Genomic DNA, 18,557 nt, shown 5'->3' on the forward strand with positions numbered 1-18,557 from the left:
TAGCCCAGGTCGTGCAGCTGGCGCAACAAAAGCGACGCCAGCGTGCACCACTGCGGGGCCGGGTCTGCGTAGAGGAATCTCTGCAGCGTCTGGAGGCGGAAGGTGTGCACCTGGCTCTTGATGCACACCAACCCTTGCCCTCCCTCGGCCAGAGGGAGGCTCAGAACCGCCGCAGAGACCCAGTGCTTTCCGGCCCAGAAGAAGTCCGTCAGCTTCCTCTGGACCCTGGACACAAACTCAGGGGGCGGGCTCAGGACGGTGAGTCGATGCCAAAGCATCGACGCCACCAGTTGGTTAATCACTAAAGCCCGTCCCCTGAAGGAAAGCAGTCTCAGCAGACCCGACCACGACCTCAGCCTAGCAGCCACCTTGTCCTCCAACTCCACCCAGTTGGCTGCGACCGAGGTCTCCGCGGGGCTCAGGTGGACTCCCAGATATTTAAAACTGTCCGCGCTCCACTTGAACTGCTGGAGCGCGACAGGGAGGGAGTCCACCCGCCAGGGACCCACCAGTAACCCGGAGCACTTGTCCCAGTTGATCCTGGCAGAGGAAGCGGCAGAGTAGACGCTCTGGCAGCTCCGCATCCTCTCCAGGTCAACCGGGTCGGAGGCCACCAGGAGCACGTCGTCGGCGTAGGCCGACAGGACCACCCTCGTGTCCGGCGCGCCGAGCGCCAACCCCGTGAGCCTCCTGCGAAGGAGGCAGAGGAAGGGCTCGATGCACAGCGCGTACAGTTGTCCGGACAGAGGGCAGCCCTGACGCACTCCTCTCCTGAACGCGAGGGGCGCGGTCAGGGACCAGTTAACCTTTACAAGGCACTCGGCAGAGGCGTACAGCATCCGGAACAGGCCGACAAAGCGCGGCCCGAATCCGAATGCTCGCAGGGTTCCGAAGAGATACTCGTGATCCACCCGGTCGAACGCCTTCTCCTGATCCAGCGACAGGAAGGCGACCGACCGACCAGTCCTCCTGCAGTAGTGCAGGAGGTCCCGAACCAGAAAGATGTTATCGAAAATCGTCCGGTTCGGGACCGTGTAGGACTGGTCGGGGTGGATCACGTCTGCCAGCACGGACTTGAGCCTCAGGGAGGCGGCCTTGGCCACGATTTTATAGTCCGTGCATAGCAGCGAGACCGGGCGCCAGTTCTTCAGGCAGCGGAGATCCCCCTTCTTGGGCAGGAGCGTGATGACCGCCCGCCTCATCGAAAGGGGCATCTCCCCGGTCTCGTAGGCTTCCGCCAGGACCCGCGCAAAGGCGGGCCCCAGCAAGTCCCAAAACTTCTTGTAGAACTCCACGGTCAGCCCGTCGATGCCCGGCGATTTGTTATAGGGCATCTGACTGAGGGCGTCGGAGAGCTCGGCCAGGGTCAGCTGGCCCTCGAACTCGTCCCGGACGCCCTCGCCGACCGTGGGAAGCCCATCCCACAGAACCCTGCACGCGTCGGAGTCGACGGGATCCGGAGAGAAGAGGGCCAAGTAGAAGGCCCTGGCCCTCTCGTTCACGCTCTCCGGATCCGTCAGAAGGGAGCCGTCGTCCGCCAGGAGGCAGGTGACGTTCTTGCGGTCTCCCTTCTTTTTCTCCAACGCGTAGAAGAAGTGTGTGCCGCGGTCCATCTCCCGGAGGAACTGGACGCGCGAGCGCACAAACGCCCCCCGGGACCGCTGGAGCTGCAGGTCCCGCAGGGTGCACTTCTTCTCCTCGTACGCGCTCTGCTCGAGTTGGTCCCCGCGAGCCAGGCGGCTCTCCAGACCGAGCAGCTCCCTTTCCAGCCGCTCGATCCGCGAGTCCCTCCGCCTGCTCGCGCCCCTCGTGTACTCCTGACAGAGGACCTTGATCTGCGCCTTCCCCACGTCCCACCACTGACGCCAGGTGGGGAAGCGAGATCGCCTGCCGTGCCAGACCGTCCAAAAGTCCCGGAAAGACCGCTCAAAGCGCTCGTCCTCCAACAGGCTGTTGTTGAAGTGCCAGTAGGCGGAGAAGTGCCTAGCTGGCACCACGGCCACCGTCACGGCCACCAGGTTGTGGTCCGTGAACGGCGCCGGCCTGATGTCGGAGGCGCGAACGCAATGAGCGTGGTTCCGCGACACGTAGAACCTGTCAATCCGGGACTGAGACACCCGCCCCTCCCTCACCCTGGTGAAGGTGAAGGCCGAGGCGTCCGGGTGCTGCCACCGCCAGATGTCGACCAGAGAGAGCCGAGCGATCAGCTCTCTCAGGGCGGCCGACGAGAGCGGGTAGGGCTCGCGCCCCACCCGGTCCGCGGCCTCGAGGGTGCAGTTGAAATCACCCCCGAGAACCACGAGCTCGTCGGCGCCGATGGTGTTCAGGTGGGCCGACATCCGGCGGAAAAACTGGACCCTCGCCGGACCCGAGGACGGAGCGTACGCGTTCACCAGGTGAACGGTAGCGTCCCCGTCCCGGATCCGGTGGTGCAACAGACGGCCCGGCACGACGTTGACCACATCGAGCACCGTGGGAACAAAGGACCCGGAGAAGAGTGTCGCCACCCCACAAGATGACTCGGTGAGGTGGCTGAACGACACTCTCCCCCCCCACTCCAGCAGCCAGTTGGCCTCGGCCTGCGGGGTGGAGTGGGTTTCCTGCAGGAAGCACACAGAGTAACCCCCTTTTTTCAGGAAGGAGATTACCTGGGCCCTGCGGAAATGGTCCTTGCATCCGTTGACGTTCACGGTCCCGATGCGATACATGGTCCTCTGTCAGGGTTAGCTGGCGACACTCACGGGAGATCCTGAGATCTCCCGAAGTTCACCAGCTGGTCGTGAAACTTTCGGGCACGAATGTGCACGCTCGTGCCCGAAGTTTTGCTGGCGTGGCTGGCCCTGAGGAAGGATCTCACAGAGTTTAGGATCCTCTGGAAATCCCCCCATTTGTCCAGGGCCAGCTGGACCTTGTCCCTGCGGTGGATGGTGGCCTCCAAGAAATCCAGGAGCTCCGCCGCAGGGATGTCCGGAGAAGGGGCGGACAGACTCTCCGAGCCCACGCTACACGCGGACTCCGAGTCCTCCTCCCGCTCCTCCGGTTCTCCACCGCCCCCCTCGCGGTGGAGAAGCACAACGCACTCACGTTGGTGGGTGAGCGCGTTGCGTCTGATCTTGATTTTGACCGACTCTCCCAGCGCCCCCCCCCCAGGGGACGCGGCGGGAGAGATCGGCGGAGGGACCCTGGCGGGGACCGTCTGCACCCTCGACTTCGGGGGCGCAGACGGACGCTCGACGTACACCGCCGAGCCGGACGATCTCGTCGTCCCCGCTCTGGGTCCCTCCTTTGAGGTCCGAGGCACGGTCTCAGGCCCGTCCTCTTCCCTCGAAGGAAGGGGATCCACCCTCTCGGGTCCTTCCCCTCCCTCCCCTAGAGAAAGGGGATACACCCTTTCGGGTCCTTCCCCTTCCTCCGCATCAGTCACCGGTTGTTGTTCCAGGGGCTCCTCCCGCGCCCCCTCGGTGACTGGAACCGGTCCCCCGATGCTGGGTCGGGGACCGGGTTCTTGGCCCCGTTGCACTTCGGGGAGGGGATCTACCGTGAGGGCACCACCTTCTGCCCTCTCCGGTTCTTCCCCTCCCTTCCGCGCTCCGGAGACCAATATAAACGCGGGCTCCTCAGAGCCCGCCTCTGCCTCAGGGGGTGTTTTCACCTCCCCCTCCGCGGCAGCACGAGGGCCGAAACCCCCGTCGCCGCAGGAGAGGGAACTCTGAGGCAGCTCGTGTTGTGTTTGGGGGGGCTCAGCTCCCCCCTCCGACCCCTCGGCGGGGGTCGCTTGCATGGGCTCCGCGTTGTCTGCGGAGCCCACGCTTGCCTCGGGAGCCGGAACCGCCTCCTCCCCGGAGACGGGAGCCAGAGGCAGTTCTTGTTGTGGGAGGGGTGGTTCGTCCCCCCCCTCCGGCCCCTCGGCCGGGGTCGCCTGCATGGGCTCCGCATTATCCGCGGAGCCCATGCTTGCCTCGGGAGCCCAAGGCAGCTGTTGTTCCGGGAGGGGTAGTCGTTCCTCCCCCTCCGGCCCCTCGGCCGGGGTCGCCTGCATGGGCTCCGCATTATCCGCGGAGCCCACGCTTGCCTCGGGAGCCCGAGGCAGCTGTTGTTCCGGGAGGGGTAGTTGTTCCTCCCCCTCCGGCCCCTCGGCGGGGGTCGCCTGCATGGGCTCCGCTTTGTCCGCGGAGCCCACGCCTGCCTCGGGAGCTGGTTCCGCCGCCCCCTCCTCGGCAACACAGGGTTCAGGACCCGCGTCGCCGTCGGAGGAAGGCGGTGCCCGAGGCAGCTGTTCTTTCGGGGGCCCCTCCTGCGCCCCCTCGGCGACCTCCGCTGCGGCCGGCCCCCCGATGGTAGGGTCGGGGCCGGCTTCCGAGGTCTGTGGTGTGACGGGGAGGGGATCTACCCGAAGGGCTTCTTTTGCCCTCGCGGGTTCCTCCCTCCCCTTTGGCCTCTCGGCGGGGGCCTCTTCCATGGGCTCCGCTGCTTTTGCGGAGCCCCGGACCGCCTCGGGAGATGGATCTTTCTCCCCCTCCGTGGCAGCACGAGGGCCGGGGCCCTCGTCGCCGGTAGAGGGGGGACGCCGAGGCGGTCTCTTTCTTTTTTGGGGGCCCTCCATCGCCCCCCCGGGGACCCTCAGCAAGAGGCCGAGACGTGTGCACTTGCGCGCACACGTGGGAAGACGCGCCTGCGCCTTCCTTTTCCCCCTGAGGCTGCCGGAGGCTGTCCCCTGCCCTGCCACGGCGGCGGGGAGCACACCTCCGGCAGCGCTTCTCTCTTCCTCGTACCCGGGGATGAGGTGCTTTGTTTTACGGGCGGCTTTGCCGCCCTGCCTCGCGGGGGGTGCCGTCGAGGGAGTACCTTTGTCTGGGACTCCCCCTGACCCACCGCCAGATGGTGCGGCGGCGGGCTTCGTCTCCCCCCGCTTGGCCTCCCCGGTGGACCTGGCCGCCACCTTCTTCTTCCGGCGGGCGACCACGGTCCACTCGGCGACCTTCTCCCCCCGCGCGCTTTCGAGAGGCGCGGAGGGTCCGGCCGCCTCGGGGGCTCTCTCTCCCTTTCCCCCCCCGGATGTTACTGGGAGGGGGGCGGGTACTTTTTTGCCCCCCTTCTCTGCGGGCCTCTTGGAGGGCCCCGGGGGCGAGGTGGACTCGGAGGGGCGCGGTGCCTGCGCGGGTGGCTTTGCGCTTTGCTGGAGCTTGGGGCACCTCTTCTTCTGGTGCCCCAGCTCCTTGCAGTGAAAGCACCGCACCTCCTCCGAGGAATAGAAAATGACGTAATTGGTCCCCTCGAAGGGGACCACAAAACTGCCCTCCGCGGTGTCCCTCCCTGCCAGGTGGATGGTCACCTGGCGGCGGAAGGACAGGATGTGGCGGAGGGCCTGGTCTCTGCAGCCCAGGGGGATGGGGTGGATGGCCGTCTTGACCTCCCCCAGGGCTTGCAGATGGGGCATGAGCAGGGCATCCTGAATAAACGGTGGCACGTTGGACAGGATGACCCTGCTGCCCAGCCCCGCGAGGGGCTCGATGGGGACAAACATGCCCCCCACGCTGAGACCCCTCTCGATCGCGGTGTTCGCGGCGGCCTCCGATCTCAGGAAAAAGACGGCTTTCCCGTACATTTTGGAGGCCGCCACGATCGCTGCTGGTCCCACCGCCTTCGCCATGGCCTTGACGAAGCCCTCGATCGAGAGGGAGTCTCGCAGGAGGCACCTGACCCCGTGCCTCCTGGTGATGTTTTTAAATGGGGGGGGCGCGTTGCTCGCGGCCGCCTTTGCCCATTGTCTGGGGGGCTGTGGTGTCTGCCCGCTCATTGTTTATTTTTTATTTGTATTATTTATTTATTTATTTATTTATTTATTTATTAATCAAACAAGAAACAAACAATAGTTCAAAAAATAAAACAAACACAAATTGCACCCCCCTGCACTCCAATAGTGCAGGGGCGCACAGAACAGAAAAGTTTTAAATCAAAACAAAATTAGTAAATTTTTTTTTTTTTTTTTTTTTTTTTTTTTTTTTTTTTTTTTTTAATTAAATAAACGAAAAATAGCTACCCCTGCACTCCAATAATGCAGGAGTAGCAAAGTAAAAAATTAAACAAACAAACAGAAAATATTAATTTATTTTAAAACAACAAAAAATAAAAATTTACACACACACCCCTGCACTTCAATAGTGCAGGGGCACACACACAACAAAAAATAAAAATAAAACAATCAAAAACAAAGGGATTTTTTTTTTTTTTTTTTTTTTAAACACAAACAAACGTATTTATTTATTTATTGTTTTTAAATAAACAAATAAATACAAGTTGACACACCCCTGCACTACAATAGTGCAGGGGCACAAAGAAAATTCAAAAGTAAACCAAAGTTCAAAACTAAAGAATTGTTTTAAACTTAAAAGAAAATCAAAAATCAAACAAAGGGCAAACAAAGGAGCACACGGCCTGTGCTCCCTGCCTGCCCTTCCCCCACTCTGCACACAGCAGAGATGGGGGATTTTTCAAAACAAAACGATTTTTAACTAAAAAACTAAAACAGCTATTTACATAAAAATAATTTTCCTAAAAAGACAAAAATAAAAGCTTTCAAGTAAAATTAATGAATTAATAAAAGAGTGTTTTTAAAAAGAAGGAAAATTCAAAGAAAGAAAAATCTCTCCTGCACTTGCTTATGCAGGCAAGTGCAGGGAGAGAAAAGAAAAACTAAAAAAGTGTTTTATTTAAAAATAAAACAACTTAACCAGAATATTTTTCAACTAAAAGGTGCACTACTACTTTAGATAAATGAATTTATAAAAAGAATTCCAAAATAAAAAGTTTTAATAACTGTTTTTAATGTTTTTTGAAACACACCTGCAGGAGCTCCACAAATGTGTGACCTGTCAGTAGTAGTAGTCCTATTTAAGGATCGTATGCAAAACTACACCAGCTATCCACAGACAGCTGGACAAAAATACTAATTAGCACCCTTTATGGGTGCTAAAAAAGACGAACCTTAACTAAATTAAATGAGGAACCGGTCAAAAAGAGCTGTAAATTAAATTTTCAAATCCAAAGGGGAGGTGGTGCAGAGCACGCCCCCTAGAGCCCACTGGTCGACAAAAGATGTCATGTCGCCAGCAGACTCCGCGTGGGCGTGCTCCAACTTAACCCGGGATCGGACAAGGGCCCTGAACATGGCCCCACAGTCAAAGAGACCCTCCCCGATCATCTTACGCTTCCTGGTCTTGTAAATTGCCAGTTTAGCAAGAGCCAGGAGCAGATTCACGAGGAGGTCCCTCTTCTTGGTGGAGCCATGAACAGGGTGCCCGAAAATGAGGAGGGTGGGGGAGAAATGCAGCCAGAACTGCAGCAAAAGGTTTTTCAATAAAAGGAAAAACGGCTGCAGCCTGGCGCAAAGAAAATAAATGTGACTTACCGACTCGGACTGACCGCAGAAAGGGCATGCGGCGTCCGAGTCGGTAAAGTGACGCAGGATCTCTCCTGACGCGAGCGCTCCGTGCAGGACCCTCCACCCCAAGTCCCCAGCTCCCCTGGAGACCAGCGGGGAGTACAGGGCCTCCCACTGGGGACCGACGCCCTCCGGTGGTCGGAGGGTCTCCCGCCAAGCGGTGTCTCGGCGGGAGACGAGGGCGAGGAAGTGGAGGGTGTGGAGCGTCATCGCGTACAGGGTCCTCCTCGACGCCGATCGGAGGGGCGTCGAGGAGAACCGCGAGATCCTGCTCAGGTTGTTCTCGAGGGGAGGCCGGGGGGGGGCCCGCGCCTTGGGTTCGATCAGCAGGACCGGAGAGCCGGGGGTAGGGGGGGGGGTGGAAGATGGCTCCCCGGTCCTGAGAACTCCCTCGAGATACCTGACAGAGTCTGGGTGCAACGCTGCTTTGCACTCCCGGATCGCGCGGCCGGCCGTCCTGACGGTCGCCCGAGCCGCCCTGGCGACGAGCGACTCGGGGGTCAGCCACTCGGACCGCTCGCGATCCAGGAGATCCCAGACTCTGGTCACCTTGGCCGAGATCAGCGCGCGCCGCACCGAGGGGGACTCCAACGCCTGCGCACCCAGGTGGGGGTTGTGCAGCAGGGGCTCCAGCAGGAGTTCCTCGCCCTCGGTCGGAACGGCGTCTCGGCCGACAGAAAACATGCTCCGGGTCCTGAGCAGGTCCTGGTAAAAGACCGGCAGCTCGGGGAGACGGATTCCCCGGAGGTCGATCCAGAACAGCTGCCGGTCGTAGCCCAGGTCGTGCAGCTGGCGTAACAAAAGCGACGCCAGCGTGCACCACTGCGGGGCCGGGTCTGCGTAGAGGAATCTCTGCAGGGTCTGGAGGCGGAAGGTGTGCACCTGGCTCTTGATGCACACCAACCCTTGCCCTCCCTCGGCCAGAGGGAGGCTCAGAACCGCCGCAGAGACCCAGTGCTTTCCGGCCCAGAAGAAGTCCGTCAGCTTCCTCTGGACCCTGGACACAAACTCAGGGGGCGGGCTCAGGACGGTGAGTCGATGCCAAAGCATCGACGCCACCAGTTGGTTAATCACTAAAGCCCGTCCCCTGAAGGAAAGCAGTCTCAGCAGACCCGACCACGACCTCAGCCGAGCAGCCACCTTGTCCTCCAACTCCACCCAGTTGGCTGCGACCGAGGTCTCCGCGGGGCTCAGGTGGACTCCCAGATATTTGAAACCGTCCGCGCTCCACTTGAACTGCTGGAGCGCGACAGGGAGGGAGTCCACCCGCCAGGGACCCACCAGTAACCCGGAGCACTTGTCCCAGTTGATCCTGGCAGAGGAAGCGGCAGAGTAGACGCTCTGGCAGCTCCGCATCCTCTCCAGGTCAACCGGGTCGGAGGCCACCAGGAGCACGTCGTCGGCGTAGGCCGACAGGACCACCCTCGTGTCCGGCGCGCCGAGCGCCAACCCCGTGAGCCTCCTGCGAAGGAGGCAGAGGAAGGGCTCGATGCACAGCGCGTACAGTTGTCCGGACAGAGGGCAGCCCTGACGCACTCCTCTCCTGAACGCGAGGGGCGCGGTCAGGGACCAGTTAACCTTTACAAGGCACTCGGCAGAGGCGTACAGCATCCGGAACAGGCCGACAAAGCGCGGCCCGAATCCGAATGCTCGCAGGGTTCCGAAGAGATACCCGTGATCCACCCGGTCGAACGCCTTCTCCTGATCCAGCGACAGGAAGGCGACCGACCGACCGGTCCTCCTGCAGTAGTGCAGGAGGTCCCGAACCAGAAAGATGTTATCGAAAATCGTCCGGTTCGGGACCGTGTAGGACTGGTCGGGGTGGATCACGTCTGCCAGCACGGACTTGAGCCTCAGGGAGGCGGCCTTGGCCACGATTTTATAGTCCGTGCATAGCAGCGAGACCGGGCGCCAGTTCTTCAGGCAGCGGAGATCCCCTTTCTTGGGCAGGAGCGTGATGACCGCCCGCCTCATCGAAAGGGGCATCTCCCCGGTCTCGTAGGCTTCCGCCAGGACCCGCGCAAAGGCGGGCCCCAGCAAGTCCCAAAACTTCTTGTAGAACTCCACGGTCAGCCCGTCGATGCCCGGCGATTTGTTATAGGGCATCTGACTGAGGGCGTCGGAGAGCTCGGCCAGGGTCAGCTGGCCCTCGAACTCGTCCCGGACGCCCTCGCCGACCGTGGGAAGCCCATCCCACAGAACCCTGCACGCGTCGGAGTCGACGGGATCCGGAGAGAAGAGGGCAGAGTAGAAAGCCCTGGCTCTCTCGTTCACGCTCTCCGGATCCGTCAGAAGGGAGCCGTCGTCCGCCAGGAGGCAGGTGATGTTCTTACGGTCTCCCTTCTTTTTCTCCAACGCGTAGAAGAAGTGTGTGCCGCGGTCCATCTCCCGGAGGAACTGGACGCGCGAGCGCACAAACGCCCCCCGGGACCGCTGGAGCTGCAGGTCCCGCAGGGTGCACTTCTTCTCCTCGTACGCGCTCTGCTCGAGTTGGTCCCCGCGAGCCAGGCGGCTCTCCAGATCGAGCAGCTCCCTTTCCAGCTGCTCGATCCGCGAGTCCCTCCGCCTGCTCGCGCCCCTCGTGTACTCCTGACAGAGGACCTTGATCTGCGCTTTCCCCACGTCCCACCACTGACGCCAGGTGGGGAAGCGAGATCGCCTGCCGTGCCAGACCGTCCAAAAGTCCCGGAAAGACCGCTCAAAGCGCTCGTCCTCCAACAGGCTGTTGTTAAAGTGCCAGTAGGCGGAGAAATGCCTAGCTGGCACCACGGCCACCGTCACGGCCACCAGGTTGTGGTCCGTGAACGGCGCCGGCCTGATGTCGGAGGCGCGAACGCAATGAGCGTGGTTCCGCGACACGTAGAACCTGTCGATCCGGGACTGAGACACCCGCCCCTCCCTCACCCTGGTGAAGGTGAAGGCCGAGGCGTCCGGGTGCTGCCACCGCCAGATGTCGACCAGAGAGAGCCGAGCGATCAGCTCTCTCAGGGCGGCCGACGAGAGCGGGTAGGGCTCGCGCCCCACCCGGTCCGCGGCCTCGAGGGTGCAGTTGAAGTCACCCCCGAGGACCACGAGCTCGTCGGCGCCGATGGTGTTCAGGTGGGCCGACATCCGGCGGAAAAACTGGACCCTCGCCGGACCCGAGGACGGAGCGTACGCGTTCACCAGGTGAACGGTAGCGTCCCCGTCCCGGATCCGGTGGTGCAACAGACGGCCCGGCACGACGTTGACCACATCGAGCACCGTGGGAACAAAGGACCCGGAGAAGAGCGTCGCCACCCCACAAGATGACTCGGTGAGGTGGCTGAAGGACACTCTCCCCCCCCACTCCAGCAGCCAGTTGGCCTCGGCCTGCGGGGTGGAGTGGGTTTCCTGCAGGAAGCACACAGAGTAACCCCCTTTTTTCAGGAAGGAGATTACCTGGGCCCTGCGGAAATGGTCCTTGCATCCGTTGACGTTCACGGTCCCGATGCGATACATGGTCCTCTGTCAGGAGTAGTTGGCGACACTCACGGGAGATCCTGAGATCTCCCGAAGTTCACCAACTGGTCGTGAAACTTTCGGGCACGTATGTGCACGCACGTGCCCGAAGTTTTGCTGGCGTGGCTGGCCCTGAGGAAGGATCTCACAGAGTTGAGGATCCTCTGGAAATCCCCCCATTTGTCCAGGGCCAGCTGGACCTTGTCCCTGCGGTGGATGGTGGCCTCCAGGAACTCCAGGAGCTCCGCCGCAGGGATGTCCGGAGAAGGGGCGGACAGACTCTCCGAGCCCACGCTGCACGCGGACTCCGAGTCCTCCTCCCGCTCCTCCGGTTCTCCACCGCCCCCCTCGCGGTGGAGAAGCACAACGCACTCACGTTGGTGGGTGAGCGCGTTGCGTCTGATTTTGATCTTGACCGACTCTCCCAGCGCCCCCCCCCCCGGGGACGCGGCGGGAGAGATCGGCGGAGGGACCCTGGCGGGGACCGTCTGCACCCTCGATTTCGGGGGCGCAGACGGTCGCTCGACGTACACCGCCGAGCCGGACGGTCTCGTCGTCCCCGCTCTGGGTCCCTCCTTGGAGGTCCGAGGCACGGTCTCAGGCCCGTCCTCTTCCCTCGAAGGAAGGGGATCCACCCTCTCGGGTCCTTCCCCTCCCTCCCCTAGAGCAAGGGGATACACCCTTTCGGGTCCTTCCCCTTCCTCCGCATCAGTCACCGGTTGTTGGTTTTTCAGGGGCTCCTCCCGCGCCCCCTCGGTGACTGGAACCGGTCCCTCGATGCTGGGTCGGGGACCGGTTTCTTGGCCCCGTTGCACTTCGGGGAGGGGATCTACTGCGAGGGCACCACCTTCTGCCCTCTCCGGTTCTTCCCCTCCCTTCCGCGCTCCGGAGACCAATGTAAACGCGGGCCCCTCAGAGCCCGCCTCTGCCTCAGGGGGTGTTTTCTCCTCCCCCTCCGCGGCGGCACGAGGGCCGGAACCCCCGTCGCCGCAGGAGAGGGGAGCCTGAGGCAGATCTTGTTCCGGGAGGGGTGGTTCTTCCCCCCCCTCCGACCCCTCGGCGGGGGTCGCTTGCATGGGCTCCGCGTTGTCTGCGGAGCCCACGCTTGCCTCGGGGGCCGAAACCGCCTCCTCCCCGGAGACGGGAGCCTGAGGCAGTTCTTGTTGTGGGAGGGGTGGTTCGTCCCCCCCCTCCGGCCCCTCGGCCGGGGTCGCCTGCATGGGCTCCGCATTATCCGCGGAGCCCACGCTTGCCTCGGGAGCCCGAGGCAGCTCTTGTTCCGGGAGGGGTAATTGTTCCTCCCCGTCCGGCCCCTCGGCCGGGGTCGCCTGCATGGGCTCCGCATTATCCGCGGAGCCCACGCTTGCCTCGGGAGCCCGAGGCAGCTCTTGTTCCGGGAGGGGTAATTGTTCCTCCCCCTCCGGCCCCTCGGCGGGGGTCGCCTGCATGGGCTCCGCGTTGTCCGCGGAGCCCACGCCTGCCTCGGGAGCTGGTTCCGCCGCCCCCTCCTCGGCAACACAGGGTACAGGACCCGCGTCGCCGTCGGAAGAAGGCGGTGCCCGAGGCAGCTGTTCTTTCGGGGGCCCCTCCTGCGCCCCCTCGGCGACCTCCGCTGCGGCCGGCCCCCCGATGGTAGGGTCGGGGCCGGCCTCCGAGGTCTGTGGTGTGACGGGGAGGGGATCTACCCGAAGGGCTTCTTTTGCCCTCGCGGGTTCCTCCCTCCCCTTTGGCCTCTCGGCGGGGGCCTCTTCCATGGGCTCCGCTGCCTTTGCGGAGCCCCGGACCGCCTCGGGGGGTGGTTCCTTCTCCCCCTCCGTGGCAGCACGAGGGCCGGGGCCCTCGTCGCCGGTAGAGGGGGGACGCCGAGGCGGTCTCTTTCTTTTTTGGGGGCCCTCCATCGCCCCCCCGGGGACCCTCAGCAAGAGGCCGAGACGTGTGCACTTGCGTGCACACGTGGGAAGACGCGCCTGCGCCTTTCTCTTTCCCCTGAGGCTGCCGGAGGCTGTCCCCTGCCCTGCCACGGCGACGGGGAGCACACCTCCGGCAGCGCTTCTCTCTTCCTCGTACCCGGGGATGAGGTGCTTTGTTTTACGGGCGGCTTTGCCGCCCTGCCTCGCGGGGGGTGCCGTCGAGGGAGTCCCTATCTCTGAGACTCCCCCTGACCCACCGCCAGATGGTGCGGCGGCGGGCTTTGTCTCCCCCCGCTTGGCCTCCCCGGTGGACCTGGCCGCCACCTTCTTCTTGCGGCGGGCGACCGCGGTCCACTCGGCGGCCTTCTCCCCCCGCGCGCTTTCGGGAGGCGCGGAGGGTCCGGCCGCCTCGGGGGCCCTCTCTCCCTTTCCCCCCCCGGGTGTTACTGGGAGGGGGGCGGGTACTTTTTTGCCCCCCTTCTCTGCGGGCCTCTTGGAGGGCCCCGGGGGCGAGGTGGACTCGGAGGGGCGCGGTGCCTGCGCGGGTGGCTTTGCGCTTTGCTGGAGCTTGGGGCACCTCTTCTTCTGGTGCCCCAGCTCCTTGCAGTGAAAGCACCGCACCTCCTCCGAGGAATAGAAAATGACGTAATTGGTCCCCTCGAAGGGGACCACAAAACTGCCCTCCGCGGTGTCCCTCCCCGCCAGGTGGATGGTCACCTGGCGGCGGAAGGACAGGATGTGGCGGAGGGCCTGGTCTCTGCAGCCCAGGGGGATGGGGTGGATGGCCGTCTTGACCTCCCCCAGGGCTTGCAGATGGGGCATGAGCAGGGCATCCTGAATAAACGGTGGCACGTTGGACAGGATGACCCTGCTGCCCAGCCCCGCGAGGGGCTCGATGGGGACAAACATGCCCCCCACGCTGAGACCCCTCTCGATCGCGGTGTTCGCGGCGGCCTCCGATCTCAGGAAAAAGACGGCTTTCCCGTACATTTTGGAGGCCGCCACGATCGCTGCTGGTCCCACCGCCTTCGCCATAGCTTTGACGAAGCCCTCGATCGAGAGGGAGTCTCGCAGGAGGCACCTGACCCCGTGCCTCCTGGTGATGTTTTTAAATGGGGGGGGCGCGTTGCTCGCGGCCGCCTTTGCCCATTGTCTGGGGGGCTGTGGTGTCTGCCCGCTCATTGTTTACTTTTTATTTGTATTATTTATTTATTTATTTATTTATTTATTTATTTATTTATTAATCAAACAAGAAACAAACAATAGTTCAAAAAATAAAACAAACACAAATTGCACCCCCCTGCACTCCAATAGTGCAGGGGCGCACAGAACAGAAAAGTTTTAAATCAAAACAAAATTAGTAAATTTTTTTTTTTTTTTTTTTTTTTTTTTTTTTTTTTTTTTTTTTTTTTTTTTTTTTAATTAAATAAACGAAAAATAGCTACCCCTGCACTCCAATAATGCAGGAGTAGCAAAGTAAAAAATTAAACAAACAAACAGAAAATATTAATTTATTTTAAAACAACGAAAAAATAAAATTTACACACACACACCCCTGCACTTCAATAGTGCAGGGGCACACACACAACAAAAAATAAAACAATCAAAAAAACAAAGGGATTTTTTTTTTTTTTTTTTTTTTTGTAATAATACAAACAAACGTATTTATTTATTTATTATTTTTAAATAAACAAATAAATACAAGTTGACACACCCCTGCACTACAATAGTGCAGGGGTACAAAGAAAATTCAAAAATAAACCAAAGTCTAAAACTAAAAAATAGTTTTAAACTAAAAAGAAAATCAAAATCAAAAATCAAACCAAGGGCAAACAAAGGAGCACACGGCCTGTGGCTCCCTGCCTGCCCTTCCCCCACTCTGCACCCAGCAGAGATGGGGGATTTTTTCAAAACAAAACGATTTTTAACTAAAAAACTAAAACAGCTATTTACATAAAAATAATTTTCCTAAAAAGACAAAAATAAAAGCTTTCAAGTAAAATTAACGAATCAATAAAAGGAGTGTTTTAAAAAGAAGGAAAATTCAAAGAAAGAAAAATCTCTCCTGCACTTGCTTATGCAGGCAAGTGCAGGGAGAGAAAAGGACAAACTAAATAAGTGTTTTATTTAAAAATAAAACAACTTCACCAGAATGTTTTTAACTAAAAAGGTGCACTACTACTTTAGATAACTTAAATTATAAAAAGAATTCCAAAATAAAAAGTTGAAACAACTGTTTTTTAATGCTTTTTAAACACAACTGCAGGAGCTCCACAAATGTGTGACCTGTCAGTAGTAGTAGTCGTAGTAGTCGTAGTATTTGTTGTATTTACTTTCTATCATTGTTTTAAGATGTCCCAGCAACAACAATAGGGCTCCACCTCTTCTACCACCAGACAGAGGCAGGTGCGCTGGACAGATGAGGAAACCCATGCCCTCATGCAAATTATAACAGACCTGGACGTGATGGAGAGCTTGGATCGGCCTCGTCAGAGGAATGTAAACGTATACACACAAGTGCTGAATGCTCTGACTGAAATTGGCATACAGCGTTCCACCCTGCAGGTGCGAGATAAGTTTAAGAAACTTAAATACTCGTACCTGCAGGAGCGAAATCGGGTGTGGCAGTCTGGTGAGCACTCAGGATCCCAATTCTGTTTCTGGGAGGAGATGCACCTGTTGATGGGGCAGCGGCCAGTGGCAGTGGCCGGTGACCATGTCTTGGACACATCACCCTCAGCACAATCTGAAGGCAACGAGTTATGTATTGATAGAGATGTAAGATTTATGATACAGAACTGGAATTAACTGTTATCATCATCTGGCATATTGTGCAAGAAGTAATGAGTATAGTTAACAAACAACAGAAATGTAAAGTTAATTGTTATCACTAAGTTTGCATTTGGATACACAAAAAAGCATGCATTTTAACTTGTTTAACTTGTGTTTACTGTTACTGTATATACATGAGTGTTGTACACCTTTAGAATGAGGATTGTAGTTTGAATCTTTATAATAAGAAGATGTTGTGGTCCCTGAGGAAGAACCTCAGGTGCAGCGGCAGGGAAGAGAGGGACCTGCGGATGTACAGGAACATCAGGATGCTCAGTCTGGTACTGAAGAACTGCCAGTGTGTCACACTGCTCAGGAACCTCGTACATATCTATAGCCTACATATCCCCCTGTTCTCAATCTTATATGGACAGTTCAAAATAAACAATTGTATAAAAACTTTACTACTTTACCATCCATGGTCATCCACTACAGCCTGTAGAATTCAAAACGCCCAGAATTTACAGTTCAAGTAGTCCCGTGCATGCCTACATGGAGCAGTGATCGGGATGTGTGTGCCATCTATTGCCACCATTATCTGAGGCAGACCGTATTTGTCATACTCACGCTGAGCTATCGTTTGAGCTTCTCTCTCTTCAAGCATGGCAATATAAGTGGAAATGTTCCTGTGGACAAGAGAACAACAGAACATGTGTAGGTAGCGATGAACTGTACTTTTGTGGACTCTAGTGACCTGAAAAGTTTAAATCCACTGTTCATCCAAGAAAGACGGATGAAGCACAACCTCCTCCCACCAGACAGAGGGTCGATGTTGCGCCCACATTCGTCTTTCCTGTCTATATACAGGATACGGAGGTCTGTATATAGGGATGAACCGATTGAGAGGGCCTGAGAAAAATACTCTAGATACGAGAGCAACAGTTACACGATCCCTTTCCTGTTGATGCTGCAAACAAGAGTACGATCGCTCCCAAATGCGCACATGGACACAGAACGCTTTTATATAGTAACCTGGAAATAAATTGACAATTTGAGTCATTTGAGTATACTGATTATGCACCCCCCGCCCACACACACACACAAAATCTAGATTTATGGACTACTTTAATGAAATTTAACTTTTAGATGTACCACAAACACACATACTCACAAAAAATATATAAATTCTAAGTAGTAGTACTTAGTAGAAATTATATTTTATATAATTTTGTCTGTATGTGTGTTGGAAAGGTAACCAGACAAACAAGTAGCTAATGCGCAGTAATTCGGAATGTGCGCGGCAACACGTGAATTCATTTCTCTTGTTAAATGTTTTGATCTTCATGGCAACGCATGAAGCTCTCCACACAATATTCAGAATGGTTCTTTTCCTACTTAGTAAACAGACACAGACCTTTAAATATCCGCTCCCCTAAATGACTGTGAATTGAGTAATCTGCATTGGTACGGATGATTTTGTTTCCTAAATCAGAACTGGATAGCAACGCATTTCCTGAAAAGTATGGCAAACAGGTTGTGAGGAAAACTGTCATGATTGTGCATGTAAACGCCGCCAATGAGAGACACATTTCCCAAAATAAAAATTATCTAAAGCTGTATACTGTAAAATCAGTTAGCGGAAGGAGTTAAGATGTGTTTCCACAGACTCACTTTAGCTGGTAAGCCTTTTGTTTAATGGAGTCTTCTATTGGCAAGGTCTAATGCAGAATTAATTGGTCATAAACACTACACACACTTTATCTCTATTTTGAATGCGAGTAATTAATTTTTATTCCAATTAAAGCGCTTTTGTATATATTATTGTTTATCCAACTGGTATTAGAAGTCTGCTTTGCTCATGAACATATCAAAGTCTATAATAAGAAATTTAAATAAATAAAGAAATGCATACATAATTCTTCTAAATCGGAGTTGTTGCCAGTGTGGGTACTGCTGTGGTATCCTAATGCAGAAATTCCAATGCATTTGTAATGGGGAAATTGCTAATGCAAATGGGATATAGTTGTTTTGTTATTTTTTATGATGACTACATTAAGGAATTTATGTAAGATGCAACACTCATTAAAAAATATAAAATAGCTTCAGGCTGTTTAATTAATCACTGTAGTTTTAGTTTTATCCTAGCAACAAAACTAAACCTAAAACAGGTTCTGTTTGTTTTCTGATATTTGTTCCTCTTGTCTATTTGGATAAGTGCCTGGATCTTTGACTTTGAACCATGCAAAGCAAGTTGTGTTTCTGTCAAGCTGTAGGTGCAGGACTCGTGCACTTTGAAGTCAGAAACCTGGAAAACCAGCCTGTCTTAGTTCATCTAGAAGATTCCACACTATGGAGCAGCCCCTTCTTCTGTGTTGATCTGCAAATATTAAGAGTGTGCAGTGCAGAAAAGCAGCTGAAAGGACCTTGGTTTTAGAGACATCATTTAAGACGTCCCCATGGTCAAAGAAAAAACAAAACTATAAATGCAATGTAAAACTTAGAAGGAACTAAGTGAAGTAGACAAACATTTCAGCTAGGTGTCATTATCTGTGTGCTCAATGTAAACTACTAAAACACATGATTACTGAAAGGTGAGTTTATTAAACATAAAAATGCTTTGGAAACTAGGTACCCTGAATCATGAAAGCAGGTAAATGTGCATTCTTGTGCAGGACTTCCCTCCCCAACCCATATACTGTATTTTCATGGTCAAAGGAATACAAAGAGATACAAAGGAATATGATTGCACCATTATTCCAGTTGGAAATTGGAGGGTTGATTCTCTCCTGTTAAAAAATGAATATGTAATTTAATACAGAAAAAAAGTCTGGCAAGAACATAATCTGCAGTTTTGTGTGTACGACAACGATGGGGTTAAACTCCATACTGGTTTAATAATACTGTGGGCTTCTTTTACTAAGTGGTAGTAATTTGGCCAGAATGGCGGGAGGAAA

This window comes from Acipenser ruthenus, chromosome 13 (genome assembly GCF_902713425.1).
Source record: "Acipenser ruthenus chromosome 13, fAciRut3.2 maternal haplotype, whole genome shotgun sequence".
Lineage (NCBI taxonomy): Eukaryota > Metazoa > Chordata > Actinopteri > Acipenseriformes > Acipenseridae > Acipenser > Acipenser ruthenus.